Genomic DNA, 22,842 nt, shown 5'->3' with positions numbered 1-22,842 from the left:
GGGCCTGTGGGTTATGTGAAAAGACCTGAACAGCATCGTAATTAGGCACAGTACTTGCCTTTTCTAGTGGGCTGCCTCGTTGGAGGCAGGTCTTTTTTTTCAGGTGGTGAATTTTCCTATTTGGATTGTTAGGGCTTTATTCCAGGCTGATGGGTTAGCGTGAGTGTTTTGGTTTCAGATCGGAGCGCTGGAGGGTGACTTGGAGGTGCGAGGACCGTTCCCCTAGCTTTGCCTGGGCCTGTCCCGGCTTGTGCCCGTTCCAGTGTGACTGTGTAATTTCTCTCTCTAATGTCCTGGTTTGGACAGTTGGTATAGGATACCTCTACTTATGGAACTTTCTTCAGAAGCGAAGTTACCTTAATCCAGGGGATGACTCAGTGGTACCTTCTTGCCTCAGCCTTTGAAGCTGAGGCTCATATGTGTATTTTTCAGCTTGATTGAATGTACAATTTTGTTTGTATGTGCCCTTTCAGAGTAGAAGGTTCTTTCGCAGAGTCAACGCCCATTCTACTAAATAGCTATTTAGGATTTCTGTTCATCTGTTTAATGTTGATTTTATTGCACTTAAAGTAAATCCTATTTCTGAAATCGTTACTACTCATTGAGTTAGGATTGCCTGTGTATTTTTGCTGCTTTTCTGATCCTTTCGTCTTTAAATCTTCTCTAAAATGAGTGATGCTTTCACTTCAAAACAGAGATGAGCCAGTGGGCAACGCCGAGGACGGTGATAATGACAATGACAATGATGAATTTACCAGTGTGGAAACTGAGGCAGTGGATGGTTGGGTAGCTTGACTAAGGTGCATGGTAAATGTCCGGTAGAGCTGGGCACTGAGGACAAAGTTGGTGTCTACTTTATTTTCGATAAAGAAGATTTTAACTACTTTGACACTATGAACTGTTTTAAGGGGTGACATATTAAAACTGAGGGTTTCTGATTCTTTATAGTACCGTTGAGGTTTTCTTATCTAACCCTCCCATCTTACAGATGAGAAAAATGAGGCATAGTGATTATTGGAAGCCTGGCAACATAGGGTTTCAATTATATACCCTGGAGTTTACTCATGAAGAAGTGGGGAAGAGTCGAGTATGTTCCATAGTGAAAATGCGCCAATGAGCAGAAGAGACTCAGGTAGCTAGAGAGATGGGGTTTGTGTGCATACATGTGTTCATGAGCTGGCGGTGGGGAAGGGTAAAGAAGCAGGAACAGGGAAGAGTAGCTAACGTTTGTTTAAGGCAGCCTATGAACTCAGTGGTGTGCTGGCAGAGTTTTAACAACCAGGTCTTGATGAGAGGAGGGAGGGAGAGGAGGCGGAGGGCCTGATTTATAACATTTCCCATTTTCTGTGGTGTAAATGTTCCCATTGTGATGGATGTCAAGCTGCCGATAGGGTGTTACTGAGCATGGAGTTGGGAAACAGCATTTCTACTGCACAGATAAAATAAAGATAAATAACCTTAAGAACAAAAATAAATAACAGTACAGTGTAGTAAAATAGGAAGTAATGAATTTGAGTATTTATTACCTTTGTTTTTAATGTATTCATGCATTGCAAGTTTTTGTTTTCGTTTTTTTGAGGAAGATTAGCCCTGAGCTAACATCTGCCACCAATCCTCCTCTTTTTGCTGAGGAAGGCTGGCCCTGACCTAACATCCGTGCCCATCTTCCTCTACTTTCTATGTGGGATGCTTACCACAGCATGGCGTGCCAAGTGGTGCCATGTCAGCACCCGGGATCCAAACCAGCGAACCCCAGGCCACTGGAGCGGAACGTGCACACTTAACTGCTGCACCATGGGGCTGGCCCCTGCAAGTTTATATCGCTGTGTTTAACTACTGGCTCACCAAATTCCTGAACACAGAATAATTACAAGCTGGTCAGAGCTGGCTCCAGCACACCACTGCGGAATTCGGCCAGCAGGTTTTCAGTTTTCACGCTTGCCCAGACCAGGGTTGTTTCCAACCCTTGACAGCATGTGCCTGGAGAGGTGGAAAACCAGAGTGTTACCCCATCTTATTTTGGAATGGACCACGTGCTCCGGCTATTAGCAGAATTCTACTTGGCCTCTCAGGGAGATGAATTTTATTTCAGGGTCTACTGTGGAGGAAATGTTCTTTCCTCTCGTGCTTTCCCAGAGGTCAGCTCTCCCTTCCTCTGGTTGTGCTTGGGGTTTGACTGAGAGAAGGTGACGGCCCACTGTTTACACTTGGGATCCTGGGACTCATTCCTGATGCCCTTGGGTAGAGCACCGCTCACCTTTCGGAGACTCCCCTCCCCAAATCCTTTCATCAAATATCGTGGTTGACAGGGTGCTTCCTGACTCGCTCCTCTCGCCAGGCTCTTTTTCCCTGGGTGTCCTCTGAGCCCCAGCCACCTTGCGCTGCCGGTACAGATGGCAATGAATGTCCTTCCCACTCCTCTGTGCCTCACTCGGACTGTCGCTCTTCCTGGATGACTTTTTTCCCATCGCCCTCTGACCCCCGCTACCGACCAGCCAACTCTCCCTGCCCACAGCTAGCTCCTGTCCATCCTGACCTCTGAATTTAGCACCTCCGGCATACTTCCCCAGTTGTCCAAGGCTGGACAAGTGAGCATCCTATTCCAGAACAACCTCAGTGTCTACACTTCATGGAAAATATTTGTCGTTTCTCTTCCAGACTGTAGGCACCCTAAATCCTTGGGCTGTGTCTTCAGAGCTGTTTCTAGGGCATAATACTGCAGGTCACTGTACCCAGGAGAAGACCTATCACTCCTGCTGAAGTTGTGAAGCTAGTTTTTTTCCTCACTAAAGTTATTCTCTTCCCCAGTCATCTCTTCCATTCACATTTACACAGCCTGACATTGGGGGTCTCAGAAATCTCCTGCCTTACCTCTCCTCCTCTGGTATCACTTCTTAGTCTCTGCAAAGAAACTCTCCCCACTTAAGCAGTGAGTCATAGGAGGGGAGAGAGAATTTCCTGGAAGCGGTGGCTCAGAAGAGTACCTTTCACTGAGAGGTTATTCCCGAAAGCCGGCGGCTGTTAGCCAAGTCAGCCCGCCTTAAGATAATGTCGCTGGGAATTAAAGGCTTGCAGCTTCCAGAATTGTGCCTCTCTATTAGAGACAAATTGTCCGGGAAGGTAAGAGGAAAACCTGCAGCAAGGACCCTGAGCCCTCGGGCAGACAAGAAGCAGAGGAGTAATGAGCAGGTGCTCTCCCGATGCTGCCTCTGGGTTGGGGGTGGGCAAAACAGTCAGCAGAGGGCTTCTGTGAGCAGACGGGAGGAGAGAGATCAGCTCCGCTCCTCTGTACTTCTATGTAGGTTCAGAATCTGCAGAGTGTGATCCCCAGGTGGCCTTCAAGGGTAAAATGAGAACAGTTCTTATTTATTTTTATTTTTGAGTTTGGATCTGGAATTTTCCATTGGCGCCTTTCTCGTCGGCTCCTACAGCTGCAACCACAGTGTGAGAGAGGACATAACTGGTCAGCCAAATATTCCAGTTCCCCTTCTTTCTTTCTTTTTTTTTTTTTTGAGGAAGATTGCCCTGAGCTAACATCTGCTGCCAATCCTCTTTTTGCTGAGGAAGACTGGCCCTGAGCTAACATCTGTGCCCATCTTCCTCTACTTCTATGTGGGATGCCTACCACAGCATGGCTTGCTAAGTGGTGCCATGTCTGCACCCGGGATCCAAACCAGTGAACCCTGGGCCTCCGAAGCAGAACTTAACCGCTGCACCACCAGGCTGGCCCCTCCAGTACCCTTTCTGCAGTGCCTCTCCGCTCCAGTGATGGCAGTCTTGACCATATGATTGCTTTTGCCAAGGCAATGTGAGTAGAAGTAACTTGTGTCAGATCAAAGCACAAGGGTTTTTGGTGTGTGTTGTGTTTTTTTGGTGAGGAAGATTGGCCCTGAGCTAACATCTGTTGCCAATCTTCCTCTTTTTGCTTGAGGAAGATTGTCACTGAGCTAATGTCTGTACCATTCTTCCTCTATTTTGTATATAGGATGCCACAACAGCCCAGGATCCAAACCTGCAAACCCCGGGCTGCCGAAGCATAGAATGAAAACTTAACCACTGTGCCAGCAGGCCAACCCCTCAAAGCCCAAGTTTTAAGGGCCAATGCATGTTCTCTTTTCCCTCTGCCATGGATGGCAGTGTCCCAGATACTGGCTGCTCCATCAGCCTTGGTCTCAGAGTGAAGACAACGTGGGGTGGAGCTGCAGTTGACCTGGGGCGAGGGGATATGGAGTATAAATGAGAAGGAAATCCTTATGGTTGTAAGTCCCTGTGATGTGGGGGTTGTTTGTTACTGCAGCAAATCATATCCTCAGCTGATTGGTACACACAGTCAGTTAAGGGCATTTACCAGATTACCAGATTTCATAAAGAGAGGAAGGGAAAGAGCTTCACTTAAAAAAGGCTTTAGTCGACATTAACTTATTCAATGTTTATTTTAGAAAAATGAATTATTACCTAAAAAACATTTCCGCTTTATGCAATTATCTCTAACCTGGCATTATCTTTTCTGTTTCTACAGGTAAGTTGATTGATAGTTGGTGTGGTCGTTCTTTGAATGAATATATTTCAAGTGCCTATTGTCATCCAAGCACAGTGTTAGGTCCTGGGACAGAGTGGTGAACAGAACAGGAAAGGTCCTGGTCCTTGTGGAGTTTTCACTTTTGTTGGTTTAGGCAAATAAAAAACACAAAAGACCAAATAGTAAACATGGTAATTTCAGAAAGTAGTTAGGTGACAAGAACAATAAAACAGAGTAAAGTAATAGAGAGTAACCGTGTGGTCAAGGAGAGGGCCTGGGGCCCCTGGAGACCATTTCCATTCCTCATGTGGAGGTACCCCTCTTCGTGTTATGGAGAAATCGAACGGATGTGTACAAATGCCTTTTTTTCTTCTTCCTAGCGGAATCATAGTTTTGTGTCAATTTCTTTAATAAAATCACTGGGAGAATTTAAAACTGAGAGCCATTTGCTTTACAAATGAATCTTTTCGTGATGTAAGCCATCATCTTCTAATTTATCTAGAGTTAAGTCTGAATTTTTATGCATAAAAGGATTTCCTTCCTACGTTGAAGGGAGCACTTCCTGGACGACATCATAAAGGACTTGGTCTCTGAAGTAGCCAGGGAAACTCCATGACAGGGAGCTAACTTTAATTTGGTTCCAGAATACGGGCCCTAAGCGTTCTGTGACGCTCCCATCCAGGGTATTCCACTTTCTGGCGGGAGGCTCCCCTGTGACAGAGTCTACCGTCTGCCTCCAGTGAGGCTAAGATGAGCTCAGAGTGCGAACGGTCACAATCACAAAAGCACACCGACTGCTTTTTATGTTTCCAAATTCAGCAAAGTCAATGAAGTCAAAAAAAGTAGACAAGAATTATTCACATTCATCAAAAGTTGATTCATATCTTTTGCAACAATTCTTTTCTCCAATTAGAATCATAAAATGTCAAAGGGAAACGACATGAAGCTCGTCATTTTACAGTTGTGGGAACTGAGACCAAGGGAGATTAAAATAAGTTGTCTGAGTGGGTTCATTTATTCTGTCATTCATGTATTCATTCAATAAATATCTATTGAGCGCGAACTCACGTGGAGCTGGGCGCCGAGCTGGACCCTGGATTATGATGGGGGACAAAATAGTCTCTGCTCCCAGGAAGGTTGCAGTGTACTGAGCCCAGTGGAGATGCGAGCTGTGAAGGGAAGGCAGAGAGTTCTGTGAGAACTTATCCCTAAATAGGCTGATCCCGTCTGGGTCGCAGTGGCCAGGGAAGGATTCCCTGAGGAGACGACTCTCCAGCAGAGGGTGGAAGGATGCATAAAATTTAACAAGGAGAAGAGCGTGTAAAGAGGGTGCTGTGAGGTCCTTCAAAGGCAGGGGGGGAAGCGCCTCCCAAGGAGCCCTGGTGATGGGAATGTGACGAGCTCGAGAAACTGAGAGTGATTGACGTTGGAGAGTAGAGAGCAAGGAGCACAGAGTTGCTGCGGGGAGGCTCTAGAGAGTCATGGGCACAGTGAAACCTCTTAGGAGGGAGCAACACGATCACATTTCCTCTTTAAAGAGAACATGCTCACGAGGAATAGAGGCGCACTTCCGTTAACTCGGTAAAGATCTGCAAGAAGCCTACAGCAAATATCATTCTTCATCGTGAAATATTGAAAGCTTTTCCCCTGGAGACTAGGAATGAAACAAGAGTCCCCTTATTCCTACTTCCTGGAAGTCCTAGACAGTGTCACATGGGTAAAAAAAGAAACAAAAATTATGATGATTGAGAAAAAAAAGCCCTGTTACTCTTTGCAGGTGAAAATGATTGTGTATGTAGAAAATCCAAAAGAATCCACACACAGATTATTAAAACTAATACATGAACTTTGCAAGGTTACTGGATATAAGGGAAATATACAAAAATAAGTTGCTCTATATTTATTTTTTATATTTATATTGCTAGCAGCAATACAACAGGAAGTAAAGTTTTAGTAAAGATACATTTACAATAACATGAAAAAATGCAATACTTAGGAATAGATCTAACAAAAGTTCTTCCGAAAATGTGCAACATTAATGAAGGAAATTAAAAAAGACAAATAAATGGATGGACACATCATGTTTGTGGCTCAGAAAATGCAATATGATAAAAATGTCTACTTTCCCTAAATTAATCTATAGATTCAATGAAATCCCAATCAAAACTTCCACCTTTTTGGGGATAGAAATTGACAAGAAGATTCTAAAATCTGTGTGGAAATGCAAAGGGCTAAGATTAGTAAGTCAATCTAGAAGAAGTAAAAACAGGGGAAAGACTCATACTACTAGGTACTAAGGATTATTAAAAACCATAGTAATTAAGACAGTGTAGTATTGACACCTGGATGGGCAAAAAAGATCAATGGAATCAAATAGAGGACCCAGAAATAGACGCATACGTGTTTAGTCACCTGATTTATAAGGCGACACTGCAGTTGGGGTTGAAATGATTTTTCTTAAAGAAATGGTGCTGTGTCAGTTGGATATTCATGTTATAAAAGATGACGGGTGGATTGTAGACCTGACCTGTGAAAGGCAAAGCAAGCAAAAACAAAAGAAAACAAAAACAAAGCTCTCTTAGGAGAAAATGCAGGAGAGCAGCTTCATGATCTTGGGGTGGGCAAGATCATTCTAAGTAGGACACAAAAAGCTCTAACCATAAAGGCAAAAAGAATTTGTAAATTGGCTACATTAAAATTAAAAGCTTCTGTTCTTCAACAGATGCTATGAAGGGAGTGAAAAGACAGTCCATGGAATGAAAGAAGATATTTGCAACGCACGTATTTTCCAAGGGACTCCTTCCCATAACATATAAAGACCCTTACAAATCAATAATTAAAAGGCAGGGAACTTTGTGGAAAGATGAACAAAGGATTTTAACATTCACCTCACAAAAGAAGATATGTAAATAGCCAAAATCATATGAAAAATGTTCAACCTCATTAGGAATCAGGGAAATGCAAAATTAAAAGCACAATAATATGCAACAGTACCCCCACCAGAATGGCTAAATTGAAAATGACAGATGCTATGTAATGTTAAAAAGAATGTGGATTAACCAGAACTATCGTCCACTGATGGTAGGAGTGTAAATTGGTACAACAGTATGGAAAACTGGCAGTGTCTACAAATATTGAACGTATTCCCACATTAGACCCAGCAATTCCATTCATATGTGTAGACACACCCATCAGAAATGTATACATATGTGTGCTACTGTGCATGCGTGTAAATACCAGAACATTTACATTGTAACAAAAAACTACAATGTAAATACCAGCACTACGCATATTAGCCCCAAACTGAAACAACCCAAATATGTAGCAATAGAAAAATGAGTAACTAAATCGTGGTATTTTCAGATAAAGGAATACCACAACAACGAGAGTGTGAGTGACTAGAAGATGCTCACGGGGGTTTTCAAGGGGAGCTCGTGGTGGTCTGCTTCTCGAGCTCGTCAACCTGTACATTTATGATTTGTGTACATTTCTGCACAACGTTATACGTGAATAAAAATTTCACTCTAAAAAAAATAAACATAATTTTGCAGAGTGGAGACACTAGTAAGTGGGCCGTCTGGATGTGGAGTGTTTGGCAGTTCTCGCATGAGTCCAGGCACAAGACCAAGCTGATGGTAGTAGAGACACAGCAAAATAGACACAGCAAAGAAGAAAAGAAGAGGAACTGATAGTGGATTGGTGGAGGCAGGATGCGCCAGAAGGAGGTGTCCAGGTTGACCCCCTGGTGCTGACTTATGTAAGCAAATGGAAGGTGTTTTCGTCCTCGGAGGAGGGGAGCATAGGAGGGGGACCAGGTTATTGGGCAGGGGCAGGGGGGAGATGAAGACATATGGGTATGTCGGTCTGGAGTCCAGAGGAAAGTCCAGCTCGAAACACAAGCTATTGTTAATAAATTGACTTCTAAGAAATGGAACTTTAACTGAATCTTTTGGCTAAGGATACCAATTATCCAAATGCAGGGCACCACTGGGCTAAACTCTGTCTCTACAGAATCCCATTCAGTTTCCACATCCGTGGTAGACCTACGAGCAGGTAACGTCACCAAAGACCAACGCGAGGCTTAGAGAAGAAAATTGTGACGGACTGAGCTTCAGGAAGGGGTCGGAAGGAGGACGGTGGGGTTTTCCGATTCATACCTTCTGACTTAAAGTTCTGGGGGTGGCTGCTGAATCACGCTGCTCCCACGGGCGGACTCTCTGGTCTGTAGTGTCATGGACCCCGGATGAGCAAACAAGGGCAGCCACAGCATTTCCATTAGAAGAAATCTTCGAGAAAAGACTACACAGATCCATCTGTCGGTCTGGGAGGGAGCTGAGGGGTTTGAACTCCAGGATTGTCCCAGGTCAGGTTTAGAAGGTAAACTCTCCCTCTTCAAACCTAGTTAAGCCACCTGGCAGATAAGGGACCTTGGGCAAATTGCTTAACTTATCCGTGCTCGTGTTGGTTCTCTATCGCCGTATAAAAGATCGCTGCAGCTTAGTGGCTTAAAACAACAGACACTGATCATCTCCCACTTTCCGTGGGCAGGGGTCCAGGAGCGCTCGGCTGGTCCTCTGCTCAGGGTCTCTCACAGGCTGCAATGAAGGGGCCAGCCAGGGTCGCATCCTCTGTGGAAGGAGCTGCTTTCGAGCTCACCTGTTGGCAGTATTCAGATCCCTCCAGGCTCTCAGACTCAGGGCCTCAGCCCCTTGCTAAATGTCAGCTGGAGGTCCCTCTCAGTGCCTCGTGATGTAGGGCTCTCTGTACGATGCCTCACCTCATCAAAGCCGGCAAGGAAGAGGGTCGATCAAGACAGTCTCCTAGCAAGACGGGCGTTATCATCTTAAGTAACATTTCATGGAAGGGACATCCCCATCCCCTGTGCCACATTCTATTGATTAGAGCAAATCACAGGTCCTGCCCACACTCAAGCGGAGAGGGATACAGGGCGTGAACACCAGGAGTCAGGGATTAGGGGCCATCTTCGCATCTGTCTGCCACAGGCCTCAGTGATCTCATCTATAAAATGGAGATGGCAGTAGTCCTGCCTCATGGGTGGTTGTGTGGAGTAAATGAGAAAATGCCTGTAAGTCACTTAGCACAATCCCTAGAATACAGTTTGTGCTCCAAAAAGTTGTTGTTAGTGCCGTTGAGTCGGTTCCGACTCCTAGTGACCCCATGGATGGAAGAGCAGAGCCTGCCTGGTGTTTTTGCGCCATCCTCTCACCTTCCGGTGCTCTATCAGACAATGTTCCGCTTCGAGTCATACGGTTTTCATGGCCAATTTTTTCAGAAGTGGGTGGCTAGGTCCTTCTTCCTAGTCTGTTTTAGTCTGGAAGCTCCACGGAAACCTGTCCCCCATCGGTGACCCTGCTGGCATTTGAAATACCAGTGGCACAGCTTTCAGCATCACAGCAACATGCAGCTGCCACAGTATGACAACCGACAGATGGGTGGCGTGGTTCCCTGACCGGGACATGAACTTGGGCCTTGGCAGTGAGAGCGCTGAATCTTAACCACGGACCATTAGGACTGACCAAAAATGGTTAGCTGCTGTTTTTATTATTGTAATTCTGCAACCATATGGCTGTCTGAAAGGATTCTTTATTTTTATAAACAGATTCACTGTGGAGGGACAGCTTCCTCTGGTGCATTTAAAATATAAAGCCCTTCACAGGCAAGCATGCACGCCCATCTGGGCCCCAAGGCACGTTTGGCAAAAGTGCGGCAGACAGCACTCATCAAGCAGCGCTGCAAAAAAGGAAAAGGGGTTCATGTCTGGCACCAAAATTTGGAAAGTTAGTGCCCCCCATCTGATGGGGTCTGTAGTTACCTTTCTGCAGGTACAAAAGCCACGGTTCTAGCACATTAGTTTCCCAACTGGTAGCTGCACGGAGATCATGTTGGAGTTGGAGTTCAAATACTGGCTCATGGGCGTGTGAGAACAAGGAGCTGGCTTTTAGTCACGGACGAGTACAACACGTGTTCTACTTGCTGGTAAAAATCAGCAGGCTTACAAGAGACCCTCTGATAATGATTGTGACATCACGCCGTCAGGAGGTGAGGGACAGGTGTTGGACCAGATTCGGGCGTGCGGAGTTTGAATCCCAGCTCTGCGGACGAGGATCCCCGTGGGTCCAGTTACTTCCTTCTGGCCTCAGTTGTCTCCTGGGTAGCGTGAGAGCTTTATACTGTTTGTCTCTACGAGTCATTCCTCTGATAATTTCTTTGATTTGAATTTAAATGGAGTGTTAGACTTGTAGTTCTGCTAGAAGTAATTGGAGTTGTGGCCTGCCTCCCTTCCTGTGGAAAGGTCGAGGCGTGCACTCCGATCCCGGTGTTTAATGCTCATTTGCTAACCTGAAATTTAAGTTGGTCTTGCCAGAGCCTCCTGTGCCTGAGTGCCTCTGAGGACAAAGATAACTTCCTGTGGATTCTCCCTGAGGGTGAGCAATTTCACATGCATTAGTACCCTTAGCTTCCACACCACTGCTCCCTACCCTGCCTAATGTTCTAGTAAAAAGGGCTGTGTTCACAGAATGCTAAAATGTTTTATGAAAAGGAGGCTGGGCCGATGTATCAAGCCCGCTGGGTGATAACCTGCTAAGGCCATTCTATTAAGAAGGGACTTCCAGGGACTTCTGGAGGGGGATATTTGATCGTTTGTTCAATCATTCATTCAAATACCAATTAAGCACATCAACTAATGTGTTTCAAGTCAGAGCACTGGGGATACAGCTCTGAAGTGGGGTTCAGTCTCAGGAAGCCTAAAGTTGAGTGGGATAGGCGAGAGACAACTACATGTACATGTAACCAGATGGCTGATGACGTCATTGCTTTAAAGCCACTCTGTCTTCTGGTTGGAGGATGGGCATGCTGATGAGGATGGTGGAGCAGACACAGCAGGCGCTATTCTAAGTGCTTTACATATGTTAATTCACTGAATTTTCATAGCAACCCTTTGAGGTAGGTTTCAATTTTAATTGCCATTTTATAATGAAGAAATTTGGGGCAGAGAGAGGTCAAGTGACTTGCTCAAGGTCACACAGCTGGTACATGGTAAGGTCAGGAGCCCACCACAGAGCAACCCCCATACTTGAGAGCTGTCCGTTCAGTGGGCATTTACGGCACGTTTACTACGGGCTGGGGGACTGAGCTTTCCTGTCCTGGAGGAGTTCACCATCCTCAGTGCACAGGTCTGTCCGGAGAGGCATGTGCAGAGTGCTGTGGAGTCAGACTAAGAGAGAAGCTCTCCGCACGCCCACACAGGAGCGGGTGTGCTTATTGACGTCAGTGCCCCACGTGTCCACAACGCGATGGCTGACTAGCTTCCTTCACGACCGGAAACATCCCTTACCCCCATTTGTTTTGGGCCAAATATGTAGCCCAAGACTCTTGCAGACAAGCCTCTGGCTTTCAAGGAACACCTTAACGGGTTGGTTATTGTTTCCGTATAAGTATTATCTATATTATTATCTAAATAATAATTTTTAAAAATAAGCTATAAATAAATTATTATTATTTTTTACTCAGACTCATCCTACCGTGGGTTTGAGGTGCTAGTTATATTTCTTTCCAATGTGTGTTAAACTAAATGCATAGCAATTCAAATAAAAACCATCTGTGCCCCGTGTAACATCACCCAGTGGCCCACGATGGAGGACCCAGCTGAGCCACTTGGGTCTTATTTTTGTTGTGCTGTGAATGAGGTATCATCTTGTGGACTTTTAATTTTTCTAGGAACGAGGGCTGGTGCCAACTCGGAATGTAAAAGAGAGTTTGACTTATGAGCAGAGTGAAGCCCTGGGGGAGGCTCTCCGGGAGGAAGGAGTCCAGCGTGGGGACGTCCAGCGTGGGAGGTGTCTCTTGGTTGCTCAGCTGTGGGTCCCAAGTCTCGCCACCCTTTGCAGGCAAGAGCAGCCTCTCCACAAACAGTCTGCCCCGAATCTCAGCTTGAGGCTGTATCCCAGGCTTCCTCTGCCCTTTTACGAGAAGGGCTGAGACTCATACATCACTGTCAGAGGGTGTTTGTTAAGTGTTCTCCTGATGCTTTGAAAAGTATGCTTTGATGCCAGGCTGCCAGATGTGCATTCAGGGTGGATAACAATGAAAACAGACGTGTCAAAGGTCCTAATTATCTGAGTAAGATCAGAGAAAGCCTGACAACCTCTTGGGAAAAACTCTGTTCCTAAGGTTAGGTGAAGCATCATGTGGCCGGAGGAAGAAAAATCGGTATATAAATGACTGTTCTTAAGAACCCAATTCTTTGCTGCGGGCTGAAACCTCCTGGTGGTTCCTACAGACTTTAGCCATGCTTCCCCTTTTCCTTCCACCTTGTCTCTCTGCCCCATCTTCTGACTTCACTCCTTATCATCTTCCTTGCCCTCCCTCTCCCTCACTGGAATCACTGTTGCTATAGCCCAACTTCCATCCTGTGATTCCACCCCCGTCTTCATCATCGGAACCCCCAGAACAGGAGGCAAGAAGACCTGCATCGCTCTGAGGACGTGACATGTGCTCTTGGTGTTCCAAGATGGAATTTGCAACACACGAGAAAGCTACAGTTAGAAATTTGAAGTTCCCACCCAAGATTTAGAAGACCCCGCATGGGCCGGGTGCTGCCCTCCCCTCCAGCTTTATCTTGCATCCTCTCCCGGGCTCACCAGGCTCCACTTCCAGCTCTTCCTCCATCCCTCCAGCAGGCCATGCTCAGGCCTTGGTGGTAGTTGCCTCTGCTTAGGGTTCTGCCCCCAGGTCTTCACCTGGCCACTTCCTTGGCATCGTTCTGGCCTGACGTCTAATGAGGGACCCTCCTTGCTCCCTCCGTCTGAGATAAGTCCTCTCTTGTCCTGCTCGCTCCCTTCGGTCTTATTTTCTTCATAGCTCTTCGTGTTATCCTAAAGCATCTTCTTTATTGTCTTAGGTGTTTATTATCTGTCTCGTCCATTAGAATGTAGCTTCTTGGAGGCAGAGCCTCTTTCTGTGTTTCCATGGGTATCCCCAATGCCTAGAATAGTACCTGGCCCAGATCAGATGTGAAGGTATTTTTTGAATGGAGGAATGGATTAATAAGTTATTGAGAGCAAAAAACAAATGTTGGTTAGATTTTATAGGACAGGTTCAGTCACAATGTTATAGAGCAGATTATAGACTTTGGTGGGCTAGTTATGGCATGAGGTGGGCTAGCCTTGGAACCTGACTAGCTAAGTCAGGAGAGGTGAATTTAGGCCAACAATGGGTATATTTAGTAAAAAAAATGTTAGGCATGTCTTGCTTTTCTTATCCTTTGGATCCATGGATCTAGCTGATCTGAGCGCCTCTGAGATTTTTATTACCTTATCTTCCATTACTGTTCTTAGGAAAAAGAATGTTAATTATAGAAATAACAATTGTAATAAAACCCACTTATTGAATACCTAGAATGTGCACCACATGTGCTAAGTGCCTTATAGACATTACCTAGTTTAATTAAGATATTGCTCTGCGTTGAATTGTGTCCTCTCCAGAATTTACATGTTGAAGGCCTAACCCCCAGCGCTTCAGAATTATTTGGAAATGCTGCAGATGTATTAGGCTGAGACGAGGCCGTTCAGGCGGGCCCTATTCCAAGGTGACTTGTGTCCTTATGAAAAAGGGAAATTGGATACAGAGAAGTGCATAGAGGGAAGACGATGTGGGGAGACATGGGAAGAAGACAGTGATCTACAAGCCAGGGAGAGAAGCCTGGAACATCCCTCCCTCACAGCCCTCAGAAGGAACCAATCCTGCCAACACCTTGACTTTGGACTTCCAGGCTCCAGAACTGGGCAGCCTGGTGGTTGGATGTTGTAACATGATATACCTTCTCTAGGGAGGTGGGATAGAGCGGAGGTTATGAGCCTGGACTGCGGAGCCAGACTGCCTGGATATGAATCCCTGTGTTGCCATGAGCTGTGTGACCTTGGGCAAGTTATTTAACCTCTCGGAGCCTTAATATTTCATTTCTGAAATAACTAATGATAACAGAACCCGCCTCACAGGATTGTTGCGAGGATTCAAGGAGCTAGTATTTGCAGAGCACGTCGATGTTTCCTGGTGCAGAGTAAGCAGTAGGAGAGCTGGTATGCATTCTCATCACCACGTTGCAATGCCATCTGTCTCGCGCATCAATAGTTCTCTCTCGGGATGGTTCTACCCTCCAGGGGGCGTTTTGGGGGTATGCTTGCTTCTCACAGTAATTGAGCGAGGCTACTGGTGTTTGGTGGCCGGGAAAAAATGCCAGTTGTCCTGCGATTCTCAGGGAAGAATTTTCCCATTTCCTACAGATTTTGTAAACCATGTGATGCCAGACGTTCATGTAGGTGAAGAACCTCTTTACAAGGACGTGATTGGCAAATTTTTTTGTATGGTTGAATTTACACTGAACTTTTGAGACATGCCGCTGCGTGTGAATTGAAGAGAGACTGTGCCTTGCTTTATTTGGAATTTCCCAGGAGCTGTTCCCCATATTGAGAATATTCATCAAAGGTACATATGCCTCATGCTGTTTCAGTCACCGGAACTGCCACCTGAGCTAGTGGGCAACTTATAGCTGTCATGGTGATTCTTCATATAGGTACAGATAAACCGATTTAATTCTTATTCCAAAATTCCAAATATGAAGAAGAATGTCAACAATACTCAACTGCTTATCTCTTGACTCGAAATGAAGTCGGAGTGAGTGAGTGATCATAGGCCAGTCCTGCCTAGGAACTTACTTTTCAAAATATACATTATTTTTGTCATTCGTTCCTTTCACCTTATTTCTCCTTTACAATCAGATGATGGCAGTCAAAGGAGAATTCCAACATATGTTCTAAAAAGAGGACTTCGAGTCTCCTGGAGATCAGCATCTGTGCCCCGTGGCGCCTCTCTGTTGATCTGTGATCTGCTTCCTAATTTCCCTTCTCTGGGACCGCTCTTCAGATATTTAAAGATGGAGATGACATCCATCTGCTCACCCCTCCCCGAGTCTTCACTTTTCCAGAACATACATCCCAGCTCCTTCAACCTTTTCTCTAATGACTCGGCTTTAAGACTCCTCCTTATCCTGACTGCCCCTCTCCAAGTGTGTTCTGATTTCTCTAAATGTCACTTTCAAAAGAAATCAACTAACTAGGACCCTGTAAACTAGTTTTTCAAATGTGCAGCAACAAAATCGGACCCAGAGCTGGGCCTCGTGTGCAATAGTCAATGTTCTGAGTTCTATCGGAAAAATAATGAAGCCCGGCAATGAAAGCCCTTTCAGAGAAAACAAACAAACAAAAAAACCAAAAAAAAAGAAAAAAATCAACCAAACAAGAAATCCCCCAAACAAGAACCCACAGAGGTTTCCTGTGGTGTTGTTTTGGTTTTCCTTGGCAGCAGCAGGCACTTTGCTGCTGGGTACGCAGCACTGATTGTCAGAAAACGATCATTAGAACATCAGTTCCCAAAATCATGGAATTCTTGCTGAAACTTGTAGAAAGGCACCAATCCAGATGAAAGTTTTGCGGGAAAAAGTCTAGGAGATGTGAACCTTTAGTGCCAGGCCTCTGTCATTACCATATTTTTGTGACGCCATAATCGAATAGATGTTGACCCCTCCGCTGTGTTGTCTTGGCTGAAATGGAAGCGCCCCCTTGGTGAACTTTTGCAAGGGGCCAGCACTGGCTGTGGGCTTCTCACTCTGGAAACAATCCTCTCCAGAGAGTCAAGACTCTGATTTGACCAGGGAACAGATTTGCTAGAAGCTTCCATATCACGATGATGATGACTCTGGAGTTTTCAGGGCCTTTCACCAACCTGGAATTGGTTCAGGGAATTCTGGTTCAAATGTGATATCTTTAATCCAGCAAAGGCAGCCCTAGCAAGGCTCCCCTAGGGCCTCAGGAAGAATGTGAGTAGTTGTCCGTGCATTAAATAGCTCCAGGGTACTCCACTCTGGAAAGTTCCTCATACTTACTTCTTGCAATTTTTCCATTTATTTCTCACAAAAACTCTATACACTGCCAGCCCACCGCCTATGTCCTTTTCATGACTGCACAATGAGTCAACAGCGTTTTACACTGGAGGAAGGCTGGATGCCATGTTGTGACTGCGTCTGCTGCTGTTGCTCAACATAATCTGGGATTTCCTGAACAACCCGAGAAAGCTGGGAGCGGAGTCTTTTAAAGAAGTCTCGAAGTCATCTAGACTAGGGAGCTCGAGCAGGAGCCCAGAAGTGTCATTATGCTGAGTCAGACAAGAGAGAATCCCCTGCCAAAATGTCAGGGAAGTATGAGGACACTGAGCCATCCCGGGACCCAGGGTTAAGAGGGACAGGGTGCCTGGACCCTTAGCTCTCGATGCTTCTGCCAGGACCAGAGCAGGGCCCGTTTCAGAACACTTGGAGCGAGAGTCAGCAAGCTCTGGGCCACTGTCTGTTCTCTCAGCCTCCAAGCTAAGGATGGATCAAAAGAAGCATAATATTGTGTAACATATGAACATGATGTGAAATTCAAATATCAATGTTCATAAATAGCCTTGTTCAAAGCACCAGGGCGCAGCGGCTAAATAAAAATGATGTCTTGGAAAAAAGTCTGAGAGGGCGAGAAAGTGGAGCCCTGTTTAAAATGATGAGCTCCGTACGAGTTAATGAGATGATGTTGTCAGGACGCTGCTCCCCGAATCTGATCGGCGCTGGAGCCACGGCCGAAATGCGCTCTCAGGTTGAAGGGAAAAGCAGCCTCAGTGATACCAATATTCAAGTAATTTACCAAGTGATAAAACTACAGTAATTTATTATAATTTTACGATGAGATCTCTTTCCTGGGCTTGGGAAAGATTTTATTGCCAGTAGTCTCGCAATTTCTCTCTTGCTAATATTGATTTTACTATAATATCTTTCCCTTTTTTACACTTCTTAAGTTATTTCTTAATTTGGACAAAATTCACATTTTAACACAGTCGAAGATATAAAAACCAACCTTCAAGAAAACGTATTATGATAATTATATTTTCCTACTGCTGGCCAAGATTGTGTGTGTGCCAATAGAGAAAAATGCATTTTTAAGTTGCTAGACTTTTCTCTCTCCTTGGTCTTCCTTTGTCTTAAAGGGGGAGCCAAAGAAGACAGGAACACCGCCACGAGGGGCCTGTCTATTGGGAAGGGCTTTGTCCAGCTACTTGGAAAGAAGAGCCCATTCCCTCAGCGGGCCTAGGGATTGCTGGCAAAACCCTTTAGCAATTTCCTATTGTCCTAAATTATTTTGATAGGCCAAGTGCGTTACATGTATGATTTTATGTCATCCTGGAGGAGGGAGATTGGGCATAGAGTTGAAATACTTATCCAGGCTCGAGCAGCCGGTATGTGATGCTATGGGAAGTCAAGACCAGGCTATCTGATTCCAGCACTTGTGATCTTCCCACCTCCCTGGGACTGAGGGCCCCTAGAAGTCACCTCCGTGTAACCAGAGACCCGGAACCTTAGAGGCTTGGAACGGAAGGGCCACACGCACTCAAACCTGAAATGTTCGTGTCTCTTTAAGAGCGTGATCGTTCTAAGCCTCGTTGCTAGGCTAGCTGTGTTTGCAGGCAAGCTAATTAGAGCATATCTCAGTTCTACACATCTCGGGGTGGGGTGTTCATTTCTCTTCTCTCCCAATGCATGAAGTGTTGCCAAAGCCTGGTGTTAAATAAAAAGGACAATTTGGGGCTCCTAGATTAACTGTTGCTGTATTTATTAAACACTTTGCACACATTCCATGTTGTGCTGGGGAAAAATGCAAGAAAATCTCCCTCTCTGTGCACGATCTAATAGTCGCTCACACAAGCACATGACCCTTGGGCTTCCCGACTCCCAAAGGGTCAATGTTTGGGGCACATTTATGAAGCCGTACATGACCCACTGCGGACGTACCATGAGTTATTAGAACATCTCAGAGAAGCTCCCTCAGGACGCATTTTCCTAATTTCCTTTGCAGGCTTCCATCCACACAGATTTTATTGTGGTTTTGCTTGCCCTAGACTTTTGTCCTTAGTTAATGGCCTTTCTTCCCCATAAGCCAATCAGAGCTGGTACGTTGCTGAGCGTGCATATTTTACAAAACTCACAAAACCCTCCAATTTCTGTGAAGATCCAGAAAGAGAGCAGAGAAACTGGGCTTTGTCCTTATGCTGTTCCTACTGCATTAGAAAATAAGTGCAGTAATTTTTGTGTGTGCGTTTGGGATTTTATTTTCCGGGGTAATTCTGAGGCAGCGAACATGAATAAAAATGCCTTTAGCGCTTTGGCAGAGTTTTGGAACAAGCTTATCTTGATCAGGCTTGTCTCCTCTTATATTTTCTTTAAAAAATGTCTTTTTCAGATGCCTCGGCAGCAATTCTGCTCTATTTCCTGTCAGTCTGGAGAAGGCGAGTAGCACATGTATCTTCCCTTTTAGTTCTCAGTGGTAGGTAGTGTGTTTGAAGAAATAGATCACACGCCTTCTACTTTCTCTCCAGGATGTTTGGCCAACTGGAGGCAAAGGCTTTGGGTCCTTTTCACCCTGTTTTCCATTGCAAATGCCATCTTTCCCAACTTACACCTGTTTTTATGTCTTTACTCCTTAATTTCATTCTTTTTTTTTTTTTTTAAAGATTTTATTTTTTCCTTTTTCTCCCCAAAGCCCCCCGGTACATAGTTGTATATTCTTTGTTGTGGGTCCTTCTAGTTGTGGCATGTGGGACGCTGCCTCAGCGTGGTTTGATGAGCAGTGTCATGTCCGCGCCCAGGATTCGAACCAACGAAACACTGGGCCGCCTGCAGCGGAGCGCGCGAACTTAACCGCTCGGCCACGGGGCCAGCCCCCTTAATTTCATTCTTATTTCTCTATAAAAGGCTTAATAGCCGCAAATCTGTCTATAAACATTTGCTCTCTGATTCAGGCCTGGATTCAGAAAGTGGGTTGTACACCATTTGCAATTCCAATCTAGAAACTGACCATTTCTCCTTCTTAGGAGAGGCTCAACATTTGTTGAGCGCATCCTCTATTCCGGACACGTGTATTTGTTCTTCACCATGGACTGTGTATCTTTTGAGCTTGGTTTTACAGGCTCAAGGGGAATAATGACTTGCCCAGGTCACTCTACCAAATAAACTGTAAACTGGGGTTTAGTCCAGGCCTGTCTGACCACAGAGTGCGTTCTATGATGCCCTGATTCCCCGCCTTGCTTCATAAGGCTCCCTATTGGGTTAAATGCAGCTCTTGTCCTCTTGACTAAAATCCTCCATTATGTCTTAACCTTTCCCCCCACTAATTTGCAAAAGCGTCGTGCATGCCATGTGGAATCTTTCCAGCACGGGAGAAGACTCTGTCGGTATTCTGTTTCCACTTGCCGAGCCTAAACAAAGTGTGATTTATCTTCACCCAGAGCTGTCATGCCTGGGTACATGGGTGCCAAGCACCCTCGCCAACACTCCACGGGAGCCACATGTTGTTGCTAAGCTGTGGACACCTGAATGCTGGGTGGCAGCCGCTATAGTGAGCACAGTCATCATGGCTGACGTTTGTTGAGCACGCATGCCCCAGTCACTGGTCAGAATGCTTTATTGTGAATTAACTCATTGATCCTTGCAACGTCCCTGTGATTACGTTATTACCCGCATTTGATAGATGAGGAAACTGAGGCACAGAGAAGTTAAGTTAGCATTTATCACTGGCTAGCATATAGTTGCTTTATACTTATTTTTCTGTCTCTCCTTCTAGAATGTCAGCTCCATGAGGGCAGGGTTTTTTTGTTTGGTTTTGGTTTGCTCACTGTTTTATCCCCACTGCTGAGAAAGATACTTGGTACATAGTAGGTGCCCCATAAATAACGTGGAATGCATGAATTCACGTAGAATAAAACAGGAGCGAAGCCACTCACAGGCAGAGTTGGACAGACCTCCAGAGCCTCCATGTTTTTATTTGTTCTCTGGCCAATCCACTCAACTGACCCATTGTCCAGGGACATCTTGAGGAGGCAAGACGGACACTGCCCTATAGCTGCCTCTTTCTGTAACAACCGGTATTTTCCAGGCACTGTCTGGGGTCAAGTACAGTGCCTGGCACTCAGTAGGCACGATCTGTCTGCTTGAAGGAATAAATGAATAATTCCAATGATGAGAAACTGCCGAGTGGAAATTTACCGGAATCCGTCTGGGGTGGAGACTGAAGCTGGATGGCACTCCCTGGAGGAACACGGCTGCTTAGGTCACAGCTGTCCAGGAACTGTTTGTCCAAATAGGCAAGCCACTCAATTATGGTTAATTTCATGCACATAACTCTGCAAAGTAGAAAGGAAGGTTATAATCAAGGCAAGGAAAAAGGAGAATATAGAGGAAGAAGGTGTTCTTTTTGCAAAACAAACAAACAAAACAACAACAACAAGAAACGAAAAATCCCTTAGGAAACTTGCCTGTCTTGTCTCCCTTCCCTCCTTTCCTTCCGACCATCTTTGTTCCTCCCTTTATCAAACCTGGGCCGAGTTGCCACACTTTCTGATACCCATTTTCCTAATAAATGTTTCCATCTCTTCTTCCCTCAGTCATTTAGATGGTATATATTTTCTTTTTTTAATTTTTATTTTATTGTTATTTTCTTGAGGCCACATTGGTTTATAACGCTGTGTAAATTTCAGCTGTATATCCTTATATTTTGACTTCTGTATAGACTATGTCATGTTCACTACCAAAAGCTAGTTGCCATCTGTCGCTATACATACATGCCCTGTTACCCCTTGTGCCCTGCCCCCATCCCAGCCCCTTGGGTGACCACCAATCTTCCTCCACATCTGTGTTTGTTAGTTATCTGCCACATATGAGTGAAATCATACAGTATTTGTCTTTCTCTGACTTATTTCTCATAGATCATACGTATTTTCTTACCTGTCAGTTGATTTTGAATGATTAGCAAAAACTCCTCAAAAACAAGCACCAATAAAAATTCTCCAAACAAAACTAAATGAGCTTCCTTGAAGCCTATATTGACATTTAGATTTGCAAGATTTTTTTAAACAGCAAAAGAGGCTGTGTTTAGATTATGTACATAATTGGAAGGGGTCTCATTTCGTCATGCGGATGAATGCCGTATAGAAAGATTTTCCCCAAGGATTAATGAGAGGCCTCATTTAACCAGATAAGCCCAATTTTGAAGAATTTACCCAGGTTATTCTCGTAGGAACAAAATTCCACCTGCGGAGGAGGTTGGGGCAACAAGTCTCTCTCTTCTCTGGCTCCATTCCTCAACACACGTGCACACACGCATGCACACACATGCACATGCATGCACACACACATGCACGCGTGTACACACACACACACAACCTCTCATTCCGAGACAGATGTCTTTACAGTGAGCCTGTAAGATGCTTAATCTACAATAGAGGTGAGCAGAGGCATTCTGATTGGTGTAACTGGGTAGATTTCCTCTGACAAATGGATTCAGAATGAAGCAAAAACGTTTTAATGTGCCTGAGCTGGCTGTACTACTGACCTTTACGCCTGGTTTTGGTGGTGCCTGTCTGCAGTGCAAGGTTTGTTTTGAGAGCTTATGGCCCAACACACAGTGGATGAATGATGTCACGGTATGATGATATTTGCTTCTAGGCAAAATTTACTGACGAGCACAATAAAGAGAGAGAGAGAGCTTCTTAACTCCTAATGTAAACTTGATCTTAGCCTTTCTGAGAGACACTGCAGAGCTAATAACAACAGGTCTATTGTGATAGTTGTGATAATTTGTACATATGCGGCATTTTAACTTTCAAAACCTCTTTCTCGTACATAGAATTAATTAGTACTGGCCAGCAGAAGGCCAAGAGAAACTTAATTCTTACTTGCAAACTTAGTGTTTAGAAATGACTTGATTTATTTAACGTAGATTTAAGCCTATTTTAGATGCTTGAAAATTACCACCCCACCCCCTCGAAATAGTTTGTTAGTGACCACATTCCCAGTGTGTCGGTGTGATTGGAACCACCTCCCCTCACAGTGGCTGCCTGCTGTTTTAAAAATATTAGATGCCATGCCTCCAGGTGTCTGCTTTGGTCAAAAGAGTAAAGTATATCAGTAAAAGAAGAGCCCAGTGCACCCTTAGTTAGAATCGACAGTTCTGACCTTCCCTTATCAGAACCCGCTGCCTATGTGATAGGTGGGCCACACGGCCAAGCGGAGAAAACGTGTCAAGCCCATTGCACTCAGTGGTCCGGTGTGCCAGCTAACACCAGTTGCTCCCAAACCCTTAAACGACAGCTCGAGGGCTTGGTGGGGTTCGTGCCGTGGCTGTACCATACCTTGGCTGATTTGGATGTAGCTCAAGGGTTCG

At 45.1% G+C, this 22,842-nt stretch overlaps 1 protein-coding gene and 1 long non-coding RNA gene across 5 annotated transcripts in view; both read left to right on the top strand.

The window, feature by feature from the left end:
- KAZN (kazrin, periplakin interacting protein) overlaps window positions 1-22,842 on the top strand; it is a 1,021,468-nt gene that overhangs the window by 77,414 nt on the left and 921,212 nt on the right. The gene's annotated exons all lie outside the window — the stretch shown is intronic.
- On the top strand, window positions 2,990-4,954 carry LOC139078764 (uncharacterized). Its single transcript, XR_011531812.1, has 3 exons — window positions 2,990-3,120; window positions 3,520-3,808; window positions 3,986-4,954. It is a non-coding gene; the product is annotated as an uncharacterized lncRNA (long non-coding RNA).

This window comes from Equus przewalskii, chromosome 2 (assembly GCF_037783145.1).
Source record: "Equus przewalskii isolate Varuska chromosome 2, EquPr2, whole genome shotgun sequence".
Taxonomy (NCBI): Eukaryota; Metazoa; Chordata; class Mammalia; order Perissodactyla; family Equidae; genus Equus; species Equus przewalskii.
This window is presented reverse-complemented; position numbering and strand designations above follow the sequence as displayed.